The sequence below is a fragment of the Odocoileus virginianus genome, chromosome 5 (genome assembly GCF_023699985.2).
Source record: "Odocoileus virginianus isolate 20LAN1187 ecotype Illinois chromosome 5, Ovbor_1.2, whole genome shotgun sequence".
Lineage (NCBI taxonomy): Eukaryota > Metazoa > Chordata > Mammalia > Artiodactyla > Cervidae > Odocoileus > Odocoileus virginianus.
Window position 1 is genome coordinate 56,282,131 of NC_069678.1, and position 19,058 is coordinate 56,301,188.

Below are 19,058 nucleotides of genomic sequence, written 5' to 3' on the forward strand. Positions count from 1 at the left end.
AAGTCATGTTACAAAGGAAAATCTTTTTTTCTTCTAGTTTTATTGAGATATAATTTATACCCAGAGCTGTATAAGGTGTATGGCATAATGATTTGACTCACATGAATCATGAGGTAATCACCACAATAAGTTTAGTGAAGATCCACCATGTCAGATAGATAATAAAATTAAAGAAATATTCAGTGTTCTAGCTGTGTGGAGAAGAGGAATACAGCACAAAGTAACAAATTGGGTCCTGGTGGGAACTGGTGCTCCTCAAAGTCCTTCAGAGTATCTAACACAGATCCTTATGGTGAGTAGCTGCTCAATAAATAAATGTAAATGACATAAGAAAATGATCTGGTCCCCGGTACTGCATGCCCATATTGAGAAGTTTTAGTTAGAAAATTCTGCAACTTTTTAACATTACTTTGACACCCTTTAAGAGGAAACAGAAGAGCCAGTTTTGTATTTATATTAGCAGAGGCACTTAGTCTCCCTCGAACAACATTTAAAAAAAGGAATTCAGTTTTTACACTGCGTTCAGATTTAAAAGCCTGCTACACATAGTTTCTTCTGATTTTCATATTCAAATAACATTTTGGGGGGGAGAAAAGCAACTCTGAGTAAATGTAAAACAAAGAATACTCCTTATGTAGCACAATTTTTCTATAAAAATTATAGGACTTTAAGGCTGGAATTTTAATTACGCTAAATACATGAAAGAGCTTAAAATAATGGAGATCAAGGTAAGATGTGAAAGGCATTATATAGACACATGAATTTTCCCATCAAGGTATTTGAAATCTTAATAAGAAAATAAGATGTGACAAACACATATCCAGAGATAAAATGTAAACTGCACATCTTAGACAATTTCACCTATTTCTGGTGACATCAATATGGGCCCTCCCTAAAGTTTATTTACACATATAATAGAGAAACCTGCTAAGAAGTCAAAATGATTCATCACTTTAAGATTGCCAACCATGGAACTTCTGTATAAACATGGAGTATTAAGCACATTAAATGCAATTAAGCACACTCATAAGTGCATTCATTGGGATCCCTCCCACTAATATGAGTCATAGGATTCTGTTTAAAGATACAAACCCCAAAATTTAGGGAAAACAGAAGGCAAACCTACAATAATAAAATTATGGAAGATGAAAACAGATCTGAAAAAAAAATCCTGAACCCTAAAATAACAATGAAGAATGCTACAAAATAACCTAACTTACAATTCAAAATATCCCCCCAATTTTAGGAACTGTGGGCAAAGCAAAGTGGAGAGAAAATTACTAAAATGAGAGGATTTTTGAAAATCTGCTTGGAGAAGTTAGAGCCGCAAATTCTTTCTCCACTCTGATCAGCCATATGACTATACCATCTTCATGCTCACGAACACCTAGAGGGATTTTTCATTCCTTCTCTTCTCCGTTCTATTTTTTTTCCTAAGAGGTTAGAAAATAGGATCTCTGAATTACAGACAATAACAGAGAAAATGACCAAATGGATGTAAAGTGGATTTTGAACTTCCTGTCCTCTTACCCCAAATTGGCTGCAGATGTTGGTAACAAGATCTTTACCTTCCAAGCATAAACTGGAAACGACCTAAGACAAAATAACAGGGAACTCCTCTCAAGTGGTGCTAGAGTTAAAAGAACCCACTTGCCAATGCAGGAGACATGAGAGACATGGGTTCGATCCCCGGGTCCAGAAGACCTCCTGGAGGAGAGCATGGCAATTCACTCCAGTATTCTTGCCTGGAGAATCCCATGGACAGAGGAGCCTAGCAGATTGCAGTTCATAGGGTCAGAAAGAATTATACATAACTGAAGCAACTTAGCATACACCTCTGTATTACATCTTAGGTTAACAAAAAGCACTAAAAAACAGTCAATAGCAGCCTACCACGTGGGGAGGACCAAGAGTATGGGGACAGACCCAGTAAAATCTAAAACAGAATAAAGCAAAAAAATTGAGAAAAAGCAACTCCATAATAAGAATAAGATAATCATAGAGAAATTCAAAGCAGGCTACACACAAGAGAGACCACTGTAAGAGTAAAACCCAAACAATTAAAATCTTATCTGAACTAAATATCCCACAGGAATGGCCACTGCCCATTATGAGAACTACTATCTCAGACTGCTCCTCTATATACCATGTCAGCATTCAATGAGACATTATGAGACACGCTAAAGCCAAGGAAAAGCAACCACTGGCAAAAGGCAAATCAATCAACCAAGACTCAGTGATAAATTAGATTATGTATATATCTACTTTTGTTGTTGTTCAGTCACCAAGTAATGTCCAAAACTTTGAAACTCCATGGACTGCAGCACGCCAGGCTTCCCTGTCCATCACCAACTCTCAGAGTTTACTCAAACTCATGTCCATTGAGTCGGTGATGCCATCCAACCATCTCATCCTCTGTCATCCCCTTCTCCTTCTGCCTTCAATCTTTCCCAGCATCAGGGTCTTTTCAAATGAGTCAATTCTTCATATCAGGTGGCCAAAGTATTGGAGTTTCAGCTTCAACATCAGTCCTTCCAATGAATATTCAGGATTGATTTCCTTTAGGATGGACTGGTTGGATCTCCTTGAAGTCCAAGGGACTCTCAAGAGTCTTCTCCAATACCACAGTTCAAAAGCATCAATTCTTCAGTGCTCAGCTTTCTTTATAGTCCAACTCTCACATCCATACATGACTATTGGAAAAACCATAGCTTTGACTAGATGGACCTTTGTCGGCAAAGTAATATCTCTGCTTTTTAGTATGCTGTATATATATATATATATATATATATATATATATACACACACCAATGGCAACCCACTCCAGTATTCTTGCCTGGGAAATCTTATGGACAGAGGAGGCTGGTGGGCTAAAGTCCATGGCATCACAAAAGTTGGACATGACTTAGCAACTAAAGCACCACCACGAGACGTGTTACTTAAAATGCTGAGCACAAAAGATACAGAGAAAAATCTTGACGCCATCTAGAAAAAAGGCTACACTACACAGGGAAGACAAAGGTAAGAAATATACCAAATGTTGGGCTTCCCAGCTGGCATTGGTGGTAAAGAACCCGCTGCCAATGCAGGAGACATTAAAAGATATGGGTCTGATCCCTGGGTAGGGAGGATCCCCTGGAGGAGGGCATGGTAACCAACTCCAGTATTCTTGCCTGGAGAATCCCATGAACAGACGAGCCTGGCAGGCTGCAGTCCATAGGGTTGTACAGAGTCAGACATGACTAAAGTGACTTAACACAGCATGCATACTAACTATTTTGCCAGAAATTGCATGCAGAAAAAAACATGGTGACATTTTTAAAGTGCTGAAAGAAAAAATTGTCAACCCCATACCTCATGAAAATATTATTAAAAATAACAGAAAATAATGTTTTCAAACAAATAAAAGCTAAAAGAATTAATTAAGAGCAGATCTGAACTACAATAAATGTTAAAGGAAATTACTTAGGAGAAAAGAACATGTATGACACAAGGCAGAAATGTATATCTACACAAAAAAGTGAAGATCCCTGGAAATGGTTAAAATAAAGATAAATAAAAGACACCTGTTTTTCTTTTTTCTTTCCTTCTAAAATATGATTACCTGGATAAAGTAAAAATAAGCAGCATACTGTAGGTTCAAGGCAGATGTAAAATTAAAATACATATTACAACAATAGCACAAAAGATGACTAGATACTAACATAAGTGTATTGTCATAAGTTCTTATACTACATGCAAAGTAGAATACTACTACCTGAAGGGAAATTTAACTAAAGATATACATTGTAAACCCAAAGGCAAGCATTAAAATAAATTAAAATGAGGTGTAGAAAATTAAGTCAATAAGAGATAAAATACAATCTTAAAAAGTATTCAATTCAAATGTAAGCCAAAACAGAAGAAAAAAGAACAAAAATAGATGAAAAATGGTAGATATGAATGATTACATGACACATGACACATGGTCTGTACATAAAAATTAAAATCAGACATTGTCAGATGATATAAAAAATGCTGTCTATAAAGAACCCATTTTTAAATATCAATACTCAAATATTCAAGATTCTAAGTGAAAATATTCAAAAAGTATAGCATGCACAACTAATCAAAAGAAAGCCAGAGTAACTATATTATATAAGTTATATATAATGTATATAATTATAGTTATATATATACAATATATATAGTTATTTAACTATATTATATAAGCCAGAATAATTATACTAGATTAATTTTACAAAATGTATATTTCAGGACAAAGAATATTAGAAGGGATAAAGGAGAGAATTACAAAAGTTCACCGGAAAAGCAAAATAATTCTATATTGATGTACTTAAGAGTAAAACTTCAAAATACAATAAGGAAAGACTATTAGAATGAAAATAGAAATAGTCAAATCTAAATTTATAGTTGGAGACTTATTATTTCTCTCTAAACATATGATAAAACAAGAAGATAGAAAGAATACAGAATATCTGAAAACCCTGAAGTCAACTAGACCTAATTGCCATTTGTACAGCATATCACCCAGAGCGACAGAATACATATTATTTTCATGTACACAGAAAATATTCACCAATATAAAACATATTTTGGAAAACAAAGCCTCAATAAATTTAGAAGAATTTAAGTCATATAAAATACATTTTCTGAACATAATAGAGTTAAACTAAGAAACCAATACAGAAAGATATCTGGAAAAACCCCAAACACATGGAAATTAAGTGACACTCTTCTAAATAAGCCACATGCCAAGGAGAAGGTCCTAAAATAAATTTAAAAATTTTTTGAAACTAAAAATAATTTTAAAAAATCAATAATTACAGTTGTGAGATATAGCTAAAGTAGTATCTAGAGAAAATATATAGGATTCGATTCTTATATTAAAAATAAGAAAAGTCCCAGCTTAGTGGTGTATGCTTCCACCAAAGAAGCCAGAAAAAGAAGAGTAAAGATAAAACCAAATCAAACAGAAAGAATTAAAGTTGAAAATAAAAGCAATAGAGGAAGTCAATGTAACTGATCTCTGGTTCCTAGAAATGATGAGGAAAATTGATTACATCTAACCAATTGATTAGATTTATTTTCCACAATAAACTGGAAAATTCTGAAAGAGATGGGAATACCTGATCACCTGACCTGCCTCTTGGGAAATCTGTGTGCAGGTCAGGAAGCAATAGTTAGAACTGGACATGGAACAACAGACTGGTTCCAAATAGGAAAAGGAGTACATCAAGCCTTTTTATTGTCACCCTGCTTATTTAACTAACACGCAGAGTACATCATGAGAAATGCTGGGCTAGATGAAGCACAAGCTGTAATCAAGATTGCTGGGAGAAATATCAATAACCTCAGATATGCAGATGACACCACCCTTATGGCAGAGAGTGAAGAACTAAAGAGCCTCTTGATGAAAGTCAAAGAGGAGAGTGAAAAGGTTGGCTTAAAACTCAACATTCAGAAAACTAAGATCATGGCATCCAGTCCCATCACTTCATGGCAAATAGATGGGTAAACAGTGGAAACAGTGAAAGACTTTATTTTGGGGGGCTCCAAAATCACTGCAGATGGTCATTGCAGCCATGAAATTAGAAGGCACTTGCTCCTTGGAAGAAAAGTGATGACCAACCTAGACAGCATATTAAAAAGCAGAGACATTACTTTGCCGACAAAATTCCATCCAGTCAAGGCTACGGTTTTTCCAATAGTCATATATGGATGTGACAGTTGGACTGTGAAGAAAGCTGAGTGCTGAAAAACTGATGCTTTTGAACTGTGGTGTTGGAAAAGACTCTTGAGAGTCCCTTGGACTTCAAGGAGATCCAACCAGTCCATCCTAAAGGAGATCAGTCCTGGGTGTTCATTGGAAGGACTGATGTTGAAGCTGAAACTCCAATACTTTGGCCACCTCCTGCAAAGAGCTGACTCATTTGAAAAGACCCTGATGCTGGGAGGAATTGAAGGCGGGAGAAGGGGATGACAGAGGATGAGATGGTTGGATGGCATCACCAACTCAAAGGATATGAGTTTGGGTGGACTCCGGGAGTTGGTGATGAACAGGGAGGCAGTCCATGGCATCGCAAAGAGTTGGACACAACTGAACGACTGAAGTGAACTGAATCAGACTGACCAGAAAAAGTATAAAACACAAATTCTATTTGCATTTGGTGACCTTATATTTTTGTTTAATCTTACTTGAGTGATCTTCTGTTCCTTACAACCACATATCCTTAATCAGAAAAGGGGTAGACACATAATACAACCAACTCTGGAAAGATATAAGCCCACAGGAATGTTAGACCTCATGTTTAATTGAAACAATTTAGGAAGAATATATATTCAGTTAACTTTCTTTCCTTTAAAGGAGCATTCAGTGTTCACTGGGAAAATACACACATACGACTATATTTCTAAATAAAAGTAATTTTAAGTTTTTAAAAACTTGTTTTCTAACTCGCTTTTAATTATTCTTCCTTAAGGTAATGCTCCTAAGGGATTTAATTCTCTTAATGTCACTGAGGATTTGTTTTCATTTTCACTGAAGGGTTGCACTCCTCTCAACATACTTCCTGGTAGTAACTAAGACAGAAAAAGCTATTATCTTTATTCCATAAACTCTGCATACAATTAATTTTATACAAAAATATGTATTTACTTTTTTGCTTAATTTAAATCAAATGTGTTCTTTTTAAGATTTTTCTCATTGTAATTCTATCAACAATGAGATATTACTATGGCACCTTAAATAGAAGTTGATTCCCAAACTAATGTAACATAAAAAGAAAGAGGTAATATTTAACCCACCATCTTAAGAATGCAGCACAGTATTAGTAAATGCATAAATTGAACTTAAAAGTATAATTTCTTTTCTAAAGATGATCACTACTTTAAGGAAAGCTTCCTGTCTGTTGATAGCCCTCAGGCGATTAAAGTTGACTGATCTTTGTCTCTAATGTCAAAAGTAAGGATAGTTCAATGCAGGTGCAGTTGTGATAGGCAAACACATTTTAACTTAATAAAATGACTACTGGAACTGTTATTTAAAATATCTGAGAAAGCATACCACTTACTGAAAGGGCAGAAGGTAATGATATCCTATGAAAAGTTATTAATGGATCAAATAAAATTTATAATTATTCTAAAGGCTTTTGATTTTCATGAACATCTGAAATAAACAATTTCAAAATAATGGAAATAGAAGAATCAACATAACATTAAAATCTGGAAACCTAACTTCTGTAATATGTCAAGTGATAAGCTTCTCAGCAGTTTTAAGTTTCAAAGATCACAACTATGACTGCTAGGAAGTATAACCAGAAAGAAATTTTGAGATCATCCAAAAGCCCTTAAGTTGCAAAAATGCATTGTAATAGTAAAAAAAAAAAAAGTATTTTCTCCATTTTATCCAAATGTACACAGTTCAACCTCAACAAATACCCCCTTCTCAAGTTTTATAAACTATGTAATGTATGTGTTTAATTTGGAGAATTACAGTTTGTAAACTTACTTAACTGCTCTGGAAGAAGAAATAGTAAGTAAAGAAAAAGAAAATGCATCTGGTGTTTGGAAATGAGAGAGGAAGCTAAAAGAATACTAATAATAATCACATACTGTGCTCACTTTGGCAGCACATATACTAATCACATACCATGATGTGACAGTCATTATACCATGTTTTACCAAGGAATATGAACAAGTTTTTTTTTTTTTTTAAGTTTCTTCAATCTAGAAGTGTCAATCCAATTAACAAGACAAGAATGCTTCATGTAGACAAAATTAATGTGAAAGGTGGAAAAAACTTTGTTCAGAGAACAGAGATACATTTCAGCAACTTTTGGAGCAAAAAAAAAAAATGCAAGGAAAAAAGTTGCATGAAGAGATAAAACTGGAAGAGTAGCTTATGATCTTTAAATCCTGACAAGGAATTTGAACAATATTCTGTAATAAGGATAGCTAACATTTATTAATTCATTTTCATTGTGTCAGACATTGTAATTAATCATCTCAATAATCCCGTGAAGTAGAAACCATTTACTTTAACATGAATAAAGTCAGTCTTAGAGAGGTAGTGTAACTTACCAAAGATACAGATAGTATTACCACCCCAAAATTTCTGACCCTAAATTGCACGTTCTTATCCATTCTACCATATCCAAATACCCACTAAAGCACCCAGTTATGCAGAATAAGAAAACTGGTGAATCATACCTCTGTACATATTGACATCTTGATTTTGTTGTCATTCTGTCGCTAAGTCAAGTGCGATTCTTTGCGACACCTGCATGGACTACAGCACGCTGTTTCCCCGTCCTTCACTATCTCCTGGAGTTTGATCAAACTCATGTCCATTGAGTTAGTGAGGCTATCTAACCATCCCATCTTCTGCTTCCCCCTTCTTCTTTTGCCCTCAAACTTTCCCCAGTATCAAGGTCTTTTCCAGTGAGTCAGCTCTTCTCATTAGGTGGCCAAAGTATTGGAGCTTCAGCATCAGCATCAGTCCTTTCAATGAATAAAGTAAAAGTAAAGTAAAGTTGCTCAGTCGTGTCCAACTCTTTGTGACCACACGGACTGTAACCTACCAGGCTCCTCTGTCCATGGGATTTTCCAGGCAAGAGTACTGGAGTGGGTTGCCATTTCCTTCTCCAGGGGATCTTCCCAACCCAGGGATGGAACCCGGGTCTCCAGCATTGCAGACAGATGCTTTACCATCTGAGCCACCAGGGAAGCCCCAGTGAATTCAATGGGTATCTCAATGAATACTCAGGGTTTATTTCCTTTAGGATTGACTGGTTTGATCTCCTCATTGTCCAAGGGACTCTCAAAAGTCTTCTTGAAACCAGCAATTTTTTGGTGCTCAGACTTCTTTATGGTCCAACTCTCACATATGTACGTGACTATTGGAAAAATCATAGCTTTGACTCCATGGACCTTTGTCAGCAAAGTGATGTGTCTGCTTTTTAATATGCTGTCTAGGTTTATCATAGCTTTCCCTCTAAGGAGAAAGCATCTTTTAATTTTATGGCTGTGGTCACTGTCCACAGTGGTTTTGGAGCCCAAGAAAATAAAATCTGTCACTCACCACTTTTTCCCATCTGTTTGCCACGAAGTGATGGAACTGGATGCCATGATCTTAGTTTTTTTCATGTTGAGCTTCAAGCCAACTTTTTCACTCTCCTCTTTCACCCTCATCAAGATGTTCTTTAATTCCTCCTCTCTTTCTGTCTTTAGAATGATATCACCTGCATATCTGAGGTTCTTCGTTTTACAAAGCCTTTAGACAATTCCGGCAAAATAAAGTTAACACAAGACTTCCTCCCAAAACAAATGCTGAGAAATTCTAGATAAATATACAAGAAAAAAAAAAATAACTTACAGTCAAGTGCAATGAAAAAAACTATCAAGGCCCTTATGCCAGAACAAGAAAGTTGAGTATATATGATAGTACCCAAATATCTGAATATACACAGGTATACTCAGTCACGTCTGACTCTTTGTGACCCCATGGACTGTAGCCCACCAGGCTCCATTATCCATGGAATTCTCCAGGCAAGAATGCTGGAGTGGGTTGGCCATGCCCTCCTCCAGGGGATCTTCCTGACCCAGGGATTGAACTCAGGTCTCCTGCATCACATGCAGGTTCTTTACCATCTCACCAGAGAGTCCCTAAAAGACAGATTTTTCTATACCCTAAACAATATTTGATGTAAGAAACGAAATAGGATTACTACAATTACACTTCTCATTTTGAAAGGAAGAACTGACATCAGCAGTTCACAACACACATTAAATCTCAATGTGTGATATCATGATTCCTTATTCAGGCAGTACAAGTATTTTCTTAGTCAATTTGGAATAAGCAGTGAGTAAAAATCTGCCTTCCCACTTCTCTCCACTTTTGCAGCTGTGGGAGGTTCTTCCTTATTTATTTGACCATAGAGGAGATGAATATCAAAAAGGATGTTCTTCCTGGACTCTGCATGGTTTTCCAATCTGCTTCCTGCTAGTGTGAGTTTGGGAGTCTGGTGGAGGATTTGTTTCAGGCCTTAAAACAGTCACAGGCTATTACTAAACAGGCTTAGTACCTATAGAATTTTCTCAAAATATTGTAGCTTTCCCATCTATTAGCTTCCAGTCAAGCCAATGAGTGAATAACTACAGTCAGAGATTTTATCTAGAGGTCTTACAAATCCTCAGGCCAGTGCTACTCAGAGTGTGGTTCAAGAACCAGTGCCAGTCAGTTTGTTATTGCTTCCTGATAAGATAAGTGCAGAAACTGAGGACAAAATTCAGCAACTGTTATAACAATTTTAAATGGACATTTTTCTGAAGTCAGGCAGGTTGATTCCTCCAGTTCCATTCTTCTTTCTCAAGATTACTTTGGCTATTCGAGGTTTTTTGTATTTCCATACAAATTGTGAAAATATTTGTTCCAGTTCTGTGAAAAATACCGTTGGTAGCTTGATAGGGATTGCATTATCAAGACAGTATGGTACCGGCACAAAGACAGAAGTATAGATCAATGGAACAGAATGGAAAACCCAGAGATAAATTCATGAACCTATGGACACCTTATCTTCAACAAAGGAGGCAGGAATATACAATGGAAAAAAGACAACCTCTTCAACAAGTGGTGCTGGGAAAACTGGTCAACCACTTGTAAAAGAATGAAACTAGAACACTTTCTAACACCATACACAAAAATAAACTCAAAATGGATTAAAGATCTAAATGTAAGACCAGAAACTATAAAACGCCTAGAGGAGAACATAGGCAAAACACTCTCCGACATAAATCACAGCAGGATCCTCTATGACCCACCTCCCAGAATATTGGAAATAAAAGCAAAAATAAACAAATGGGACCTAATGAAACTTAAAAGCTTTTGCACAACAAAGGAAACTATAAGCAAGGTGAAAAGACAGCCCTCAGATTGGGAGAAAATAATAGCAAACGAAGCAACAGACAAAGGATTAATCTCAAAAATATACAAGCAACTCCTGCAGCTCAACTCCAGAAAAATAAATGACCCAATCAAAAAATGGGCCAAAGAACTAAACAGACATTTCTCCAAAGAAGACACACAGATGGCTAACAAACACATGAAAAGATGCTCAACATCACTCATTATCAGAGAAATGCAAATCAAAACCACAATGAGGTGCCATTATACGCCAGTCAGGATGGCTGCTATCCAAAAGTCTACAAGCAATAAGTGCTGGAGAGGGTGTGGAGAAAAGGGACCCTCTTACACTGTTGGTGGGAATGCAAACTAGTACATCCACGATGGAGAACAGTGTGGAGATTTCTTAAAAAGCTGGAAATAGAACTGCCATATGACCCAGCAATCCCACTTCTGGGCATACACACTGAGGAAACCAGATCTGAAAGAGACACATGCATCCCAATGTTCATTGTAGCACTGATTTATAATAGCCAGGACATGGAAGCAACATAGATGCCCACCAGCAGACAAATGGATAAGGAAGCTGTGGTACATATACACCATGGAATATTACTCAACCGTTAAAAAGAATTCATTTGAATCAGTTCTAATGAGATGGATGAAACTGGAGCCCATTATACAGAGTGAAGTAAGCCAGAAAGATAAAGACCAATACAGTATACTAAAACATATATATGGAATTTAGAAAGATGGTAACGATAACCCTATATGCAAAACAGAAAAAGAGACACAGATGTACAGAACAGACTTTTGGACTCTGTGGGAGAAGGCGAGGGTGGGATGTTTCGAGAGAACAGCATCAAAACATGTATATTATCTAGGGTGAAACAGATCATCAGCCCAGGTTGGATGCATGAGACAAGTGCTCGGGGCTGGTGCACTGGGAAGACCTGGAGGGATCGGGTGGAGAGGGAGGTGGGAGGGGGCAATGGAATGGGGAATACATGTAAATCCATGGCTGATTCATGTCAATGTATGGCAAAAACCACTACAAGGTAATTAGCCTCCAACTAATAAAAATAAGGGAGAAAATGGACATTTTTATCTGTTAAATACAGATAAACAAAAAATGGGCCTGTGTTTTATGTTTTTCTTTTTCATGTCACTTTCCTAGTAATTTAATTTTTATGGTATTTTATAAACAAAATATTCTGGTCTGCAATGAAAGGAGGAGGGGACTGGTCCTTCACCACGGATAGTTTGAGAAGCACTCATCTAGAATGAAAATTCTAACTAGTTACCTATGGGCCTATGTGATGGTCAATTTTCTGTCAATGTGATTGTCTCACAGAGTATCCAGATTGAACTTTATTCCTCTCCTCCTTGGACTGAATTTTCACTATCAGTGCCCATAATTCTCAGCCTTGAATTTGGACTGGAATTATACTACTGGCTATCCTGGGTGTCCAGATGGCAGATGGTAAACTGTAGGACTTACTTCCTCCATAATCATGTGAGCCAATTCCTCATAATTTTTCCTCTGTGTGTGTCTGACTGACTCTGTTTTGTTGGAGAATAATGATTAAAACAGTCCCTTTATCCATTTTCCCTATCTGAATGGTTGCTTTTTAAAATAAAATTTGAAACAATAACCACAAAAGGAAAGGTTAAAACCCCTAATCAGGTTTTTTTCTGAGACTCACTCCTATTGACGAGGAGAGAAAACATAATTTTTGAGAAAGACCTAGCATGTCACTCTTCCTTCCTTCAAGGCTTAGATTAAATTTTCTACCTTTAGCTTGGATATAGTATGTGCCTACTCAGGCGCTAAGTATGTGGAATTCTTTGCGACTCCATGGACTGCAGCCCACTAGGCTCCTCTGTCCAGGCAAGAATACTGGAGCAGGTTTCTATTTTCTTCTCCAGGGGATCTTCCAGAACCAGGGATGGACCCGGCATCTCCTGCATTGGCAGGTGGATTCTTTACCACTGGGTTAAAATAAGATTTCCATTTCTGCAAGGTTCCAAATTATGTGACTCAGTCAATTTAAATTTCAAGCCACTGACAGAATCTCTTCTAGCAAAACTACATGTGCAATAGTCACAGGACTGGAAAAGGTCCACTTTTGTTCCAGTTTCAAAGAAGGGAAATGCCAAAGAATGTTCAAACTACCATACAATTGTGCTCATTTTATATGCCAGCAAAGTTATGCTCAAAATCCTTCAAGCCAGGCTTCAGCAGTACATAAATCTAGAACTTCCAGATGTACAAACTGGGTTTTGAAAAGGTAAAGGAACCAGAGATTAAACTGTCAACATTTGTTGGATCATGGAGAAAGCAAGGGAGTTCCAGAAAAACATCTACTTATGTTTCACCGACTGTGCTACAGCCTTTGACTCTATGGATCACAAAAAAATTGTGGAAAATTCTTGAAGAGATGGGAATACTAGACCACCCTACTTGTCTCCTAAGAAGCAAAGAGATGTATGCAGGTCAATACACAACAGTTAGAACCAGACATGGAACAACTGATTGGTTCCAAATTGGGAAAGGAGTATGACAAGGTTGCATATTTTCACCCTGTTTATTCAACTTTTACTCAGAGTACATCACGAGGAATGCCAGGCTGAAGGCATCACAAGCTGGAATCAAGACTGCTGGGAGAAATGTCAAGAACCTCAGATATGCAGATGATACCACTCTAATGGCAGAAAGCAAGGAGGAACTAAAGAGCCTCTTGATGATGGTGAAAGAGGAGAGTGAAAAACCCGGTTTAAAATGCAACATGAAAAAAACTAAGATCATAGCATCTGGTTCCATTACTTCATGGCAAGTAGAAGAGAAAAATGAAACCAGTGACAAGTTTTATTTTCTTGGGCTCCAAAATCAGTGAAGTGACCGCAGACATGAAAATAAAGATGCTTGCTTCTTGGAAGGAAAGCTATGACAAATCTAGACAGAGTATTAAAAAGAAAAACATCATTTTTCCAACAAAGGTCTGTATAGTCAAACTATGGTTTTTCCAATAGTCAAGTCTGGATGTGAAATTTGGACCATAAAGAAGGCTAAGCACCAAAGAATTGATCCTTTCAAATTGTGCTGCTGGAGAAGACTCTTGAGAGTCCCTTGGACTGCAGGGAGATCAAATCAGTCAATCCTAAGGGAAATCAACCCTGAATATTCATTGGAAGGACTGATGCTGAAGCTTAAGCTCCAATACTCTAGCCACCTGATGCAAAGACCTGGCTCACTGAAAAAGACCCTGATGCTGGGGAAGATTGAAGGCAAAAAGAGAAGGGGCCAGCAGAGGATGGAATGGTCAAATAGCATCACTATTCAATGGACATGAATTTGAGCAAACTCTGGGAAAGAGTGGAGGATAGAGGAGCCTAGCGTGCTGGGGTCACAGAGAGTCAGACACGACTGAGTAACTGACCAACAGCAATAGTGTGCAAAAAAAAGTCTCATAAATTGGTAAATTTCCTTATTATAAGACAGTGAAATGACCTATAGAGTCAGCTAGCTGGGATTTCCAAGAGTCCAGCCTCATAGGATGAATCTGTCTCAATCCTTGAAATAGTTTGGTACTGTGTGACTAGGGCAACAGCATCAGCAACCTGGTAATATTAAGCCAGGAGGATGCTGAGAGACAGTGACCCACCTTCCACCTCCCTGCTTCCCAAAGAGAACAGATTGCTAATATTACACTTTTCTCACCCTCCCCTCTAATACCACTCATTCTTCTAAGAAGATAAATACTTTATTGCACCCCTGTTTGAGAACAACATTTGTGAAAGACAGGGATCAAAAGCAATACTTTGGAATTCATATTATATAACATATAAATCATAACATATATCACAAGCAAGGTGAGTTTAACCCAGTAATGTAAAGATGATTTACTACTGAGGAAAAAACTCTTAATATACTCATCACCTTAACAGATTAAAGTAAAATAAAATGCACAAGGCAAATTAATAAAAAAACCTTTGATTAAAATTTAATACTTACTCTGATAAAAATTCTCAGGAAACAAGAACTTGAAGTATCCTTTTTCAATCTGATAAAAATATCTTACAAAAATATGTAACAAGTATTATATTTTATGGTAAAATATTGGAAGTAAAATTCTCAGTAACATTAACAAGATAAGAATTTTGTTTACACCACCACTACTAAACATTGAACTGGAAGCCTTAGCTAAATAATGAGACAAAGTAAAAAACATAGAAGCTTTGGAGAGCAAAGAAACTATCCTTTGCAGATGATATTATCTACAAAGAACATTCAAGAAGCTCTACAGAGAATCGGTGGAAAATAACAAGAGAGTTCAGAAAGCTACTGGATTCCAGCTTAATATACATAAAATCCATAAATAAATGGTAAGATACCATATGCATAGTTAAGAAAAATTAATTCATTAAAAAATTCAGGTCTTTCTATATCCTAACAATATTTTTAGCAAATTACCAAGCTAATAATAAAAATTCATATACGGAAAGGAGGCAAAGAATAAACAAAGCATTTTAAATAAGAGCAGGGAAGGGATGTGGGGAAAACTTATGAGGTCAAATATCAAGAATTAGAATTACTACAGTAATTAAAACAGAGTAATCCTGGTGTAAGAATACAAATAGAGACTACAAATCTCAGAATAGAAACCAGCATCTACAAAACATGCAAGAGAGATGGTATTACACTTCACAGGAAGAAAAGATGCACATATATTGGGGGGGGGCAGAATTATATAAATGGAAAAAATAGTTAAATCCTTACCTCATAACCTACATGAAAACAAAAGTCAGGTTGAGTAGTAAATAACTGTTCAGAAAGGCAAATCTTCTGAAACCATTATAGGGAAATTCGGGAAGGAGTTCAAGGGAAGATTGTAGAGGTAGAGCATACTTGTTGATTTTTCCATATTACTCTACAAAACAGACAAAACAACCAGAATTACAAAAGTGAAAGCATTTAGTCACTCAGTCATGCCCAACTCTTTGCAACCCCGTGAACTGTAGCCCGCCAGGCTCCTTTGTCCGTTGAATTCTCCAGGCAAGAATACTGGAGTGGGTAGCTATTCCCTTCTCAAGGGGATGCTCCCGACCCAGGAATCAAATTCAGGTCTTCACTGCAGGCAGATTCTTAACCATCTGGGCCATGAGGGAAGCCCTAGAATTAAAAAACATGCAGCCAAAACACACAACAGAAGTAAACAACAAGGTGTCTCCACAAACTCCCAAATTTGAGGAATTGAGGCCAAACTATAACAAGCCTCACACTGTATTCTCAACTCTGAGGGAGGAAGCAGAGAGGAAGCAAAGGGATTTCTGACAGCTGGATAAGCTGGAAGACTCAGAAACTGAACCGCCCAAGGACCCCAAATCCAGGGATCCATTAGGAAGAGTTCAGAGGGTCATTCTTGGAGTAACACCAAAACTGAGGACTGGTTTCATGGGCTCCAATTTGTGGGTGAGTGCAAAGAGACAGCAGAAGGTCAGGTGGCATACATCAGTTTGTACCCTGGGAAAATTTGAAATAAAACAACTGCAGTCCCCATGTATGGCAAAGACTGGCCTTCAGGAGAATCTTCTGGAGTAGAAAGGAAACTGAGCAGTTGAGAGACACTGGGACCAAAGGAAAGATCCAGATAAAAGTAGCAGAGGAGTCAGAGAAGACAGGCCACAGAAAGTATCAGATCGCTGATTTGAACACGGCAATAATGAGGGAGTTCCACAACTGTGAAGCTAGGAAAACTCTGCTGGCCAATGCTCTTCTTTTTTTTTTTTTAATTTTTTTTTCATTTATTTTTATTAGTTGGAGGCTAATTACTTTACAACATTGCAGTGGGCTTTGTCATACATTGACATGAATCAGCCATGGAGTTACATGTATTCCCCATCCCGATCCCCCCTCCCACCTCCCTCTCCACCCGATCCCTCTGGGTCTTCCCAGTGCACCAGGCCCGAGCACTCGTCTCATGCATCCAACCTGGGCTGATGATCTGTTTCACCCTAGATAATATACATGCTATTCTCTCGAAACATCCACCCTCGCCTTCTCCCACAGAGTCCAAAAGTCTGTTCTGTACATCTGTGTCTCTTTTTCTATTTTGCATATAGGGTTATCATTACCATCTTTCTAAATTCCATATATATGTGTTAGTATGCTGTAATGTTCTTTATCTTTCTGGCTTACTTCACTCTGTATAATGGGCTCCAGTTTCATCCATCTCATTAGAACTGATTCAAATGAATTCTTTTTGACAGCTGAGTAATATTCCATGGTGTATATGTACCACAGCTTCCTTATTCATTCATATGCTGGTGGGCATCTAGGTTGCTTCCATGTTCTGGCTATTATAAACAGTGCTGCGATGGCCAATGCTCTTTTACGGGGTGTGAAAATAAGCCATCTCACTTGAAGAAGAGAAAAGATCATGGTCAAGGGGTATACAAAGTCATTGTAAGGTTAAAGAAAATAATGCACAGAACCAAATAGTAAGACATAGTATGAAGCACGTATAATTTTTTTTTCATTTATTTTTATTAGTTGGAGGCTAATTACTTCACAACATTGCAGTGGGTTTTGTCATACATTGACATGAATCAGCCATGGAGTTACATGTATTCCCCATCCTGATCCCCCTTCCCACCTCCCTCTCCACCCGATCCCTCTGGGTCTTCCCAGTGCACCAGGCCCGAGCACTTGTCTCATGCATCCCACCTGGGCTTGTGATCTGTTTCACTATAGATAATATACATGTTTCGATGCTGTTCTCTTGAAACATCCCACCCTCGCCTTCTCCCACAGAGTCCACAACTCTGTTCTGTACATCTGTGTCTCTTTTTCTATTTTGCATATAGGGTTATTGTTACCATCTTTCTAAATTCCATATATATGTGCTAGTATACTGTAATGTTCTTTATCTTTCTGGCTTACTTCACTCTCTATAATGGGCTCCAGTTTCATCCATCTCATTAGAACTGATTCAAATGAATTCTTTTTAATGGCTGAGTAATAGTCCATGGTGTATATGTACCACAGCTTCCTCATCCATTCGTCTGCTGATGGGCATCTAGGTTGCTTCCATGTCCTGGCTATTATAAACAGTGCTGCAATGAACATTGGGGTGCACGTGTCTCTTTCAGATCTGGTTTCCTTGGTGTGTATGCCCAGAAGTGGGATTGCTGGGTCATATGGCAGTTCTATTTCCAGCTTTTTAAGAAATCTCCACACTGTTTTCCATAGTGGCTGTACTAATTTGCATTCCCACCAACAGTGTAAGAGGGTTCCCTTTTCTCCACACCCTCTCCAGCATTTATTGCTTGTAGACTTTTGGATAGCAGCCATCCTGACTGGCGTGTAATGGCACCTCATTGTGGTTTTGATTTGCATTTCTCTGATAATGAGTGATGTTGAGCAAATTTTCATGTGTTTTTTTGCCATCTGTATGTCTTCCTTGGAGAAATGTCTGTTTAGTTCTTTGGCCCATTTTTTGATTGGGTCATTTATTTTTCTGGAATTGAGCTGCAGGAGTTGCTTATTTTTGAGATTAATCCTTTGTGTGTTGCTTCATTTGCTATTATTTTCTCCCAATCTGAGGGCTGTCTTTTCACCTTGCTTATAGTTTCCTTTGTTGTGCAAAAGCTTTTAAGTTTCATTAGGTCCCATTTGTTTATTTTTGCTTTTATTTCCAATATTCTGGGAGGTGGGTCATAGAGGATCCTGCTGTGATTTATGTCGGAGAGTGTTTTGCCTATGTTCTCCTCTAGGCGTTTTATAGTTTCTGGTCTTACATTTAGATCTTTAATCCATTTTGAGTTTATTTTTGTGTATGGTGTTAGAAAGTGTTCTAGTTTCATTCTTTTACAAGTGGTTGACCAGTTTTCCCAGCACCACTTGTTAAAGAGGTCTTTTTTCCATTGTATATCCTTGCCTCCTTTGTCGAAGATAAGGTGTCCATAGGTTCGTGGATTTATCTCTGGGCTTTCTATTCTGTTCCATTGATCTATACTTCTGTCTTTGTGCCAGTACCATACTGTCTTGATGACTGTGGCTTTGTAGTAGAGTCTGAAGTCAGTTAGGTTGATTCCTCCAGTTCCATTCTTCTTTCTCAAGATTACTTTGGCTATTCGAGGTGTTTTGTATTTC